Source organism: Cynocephalus volans, chromosome 9 (genome assembly GCF_027409185.1).
Source record: "Cynocephalus volans isolate mCynVol1 chromosome 9, mCynVol1.pri, whole genome shotgun sequence".
NCBI classification, from domain to species: Eukaryota; Metazoa; Chordata; class Mammalia; order Dermoptera; family Cynocephalidae; genus Cynocephalus; species Cynocephalus volans.
Window position 1 is genome coordinate 36078297 of NC_084468.1, and position 1903 is coordinate 36080199.

Consider the following 1903-nt stretch of genomic DNA (forward strand, 5'->3'; position numbering starts at 1 on the left):
AAAGAACATTTCTTGCTTACATGTCTCACCTAGTCTGTGAGCTCCTCAACAACCCAGAGTATGTCTTATCCATTTTCTATCTCCAATGCCTGATATGGAACCTCTATCTACTCCATGAATAAATGGTTGGAGTTACTACTACAAAAAAGGCCAAAAAGAACAACAACAACAACAACAAAAAACCCCACACAGAATCTTCAAGAAGAGTTTTGGAAGCAAACTTGAAAGAATCACTCAAGACTTGGGCAAAACCACAGAGCATCTTAGATTTATTGGGACAATCTGTCCATCTCATCTTACCAAAAACATCATTGATGAGATACATATATGTCCACTAAGACACATGAGAGGAGCAACTAAAATAATCAAGCCCTGGGTGTTGGTCTTCAATACAAGACTCTTGCCTCTTCAGAACAGAAGGATGAAGACTGAGATGGAATAGGACTCAAATGTCAAAAGTATGAAGGGTGAGAGAGTCAGAGTGGAGTTGTATTAGCTACCTCTAGAAGCCTGAAAGCTAGCATTAGATGGAAGAAAAGTAAGTACTGCTTTAACAAGTAGTTCCTGGGGAAATTGAACAAATGTACTGATCACAGATCTGTAACCTGAGGAGGTGCAGATAATGGCATCTGGAGTTCACATTCAAGGAGTGTAGCTAGAGGGACTAGCTGGTTAGTTCAGTTGGTTAGAGCGCAGCCTTGTAATACCAAGGTCAAGGGTTCATATCCCCATACCAGCCGGCTGCTGGATAAAAAAGGAGTCTGATAGATTTTGTCCAAAATATATTCTCTGAAGCATGCTAGAAACAGAAAGTACGATGGCAGTTCTTTAATCTGATCCAACAGGGCATTTCTAGGGGCCAGCCTGTGGCTCACTTGGGAGAGTGTGGTGCTTACAACACCAAGGCCACGAGTTTGGATCCCATATAGGATGGCCGGTTAGCTCACTTGGGAGAGCGTGGTGCTGACAACACCAAGTCAAGGGTTAAGATCCCCTTATTGGTCATCTTTAAAAAAAAAAAAAAAAAAAAGGGCATTTCTAGAATCTGTGACCTTAAACAACATGGCATAACACAAAAGGTCGTTAGAGAATTTCCCAGTGTCTCAGTATGCATCGATTTCTCATTGATCAAATCTTAAGGTATTTTGTACGCAGAAAAAACAAGAGCTCATTCAGTTCCATTTTATTTCCAGTACAAGGAAGTCAAACCTGGAACCTAAGTCAATTTTCAGAAGGATCTTCATTCATCTGTGATCTCTACCCCCTAGGTTTTTATACTGTTTTCTTTGGTTGTAATTAATTTCTTACAGAAACTAGGTAAACTCAGCTTCCCTCAGCAGGAGCAACTGCAAACACATTTATCTTTCTACCCCAAACGTACAGGACATCAAATATTGACCAAAAAGTTTCTTCAAAGAAAAATGTCAGCCTAGAACATGCAGTTCATTTTTAGCCATCCTTGAATGTTTGCTATTTTCTCAAAGTTGTTGACAATGCAGCTATGGATCAGCATGTGTGCATTTAATATAGATCTCTAGATGGAGTTGAAAGCACTGTACAAGGATTTTTCATTTTAAATGAAGTCAAGACACAGACCTGGTAAAGCATAGAACAACTTTATTCTTTTTCTTTTGGCAGCTGGTGGTGCAGGGAATCGAACCCTGGACCCTGGTGTTTTTAGCATCACGCCCTAATCAACTGAGCTGACCAGCCAGCCCACAACTTCATTCTAACCTAATCTAAGACTTTAAACTTCAGGCATCTGTACGTCTGAAAAGATTCCCATATAGGCCAGCCGCCAAAACAAAAAACAAAAAAACCCTCTACTTAATAAATGTTCTCAAAGCCCAGCCGTTAGAAATTTATAAATACCAAGACACCCCCTCAAAAAAAAAAAAAAAAA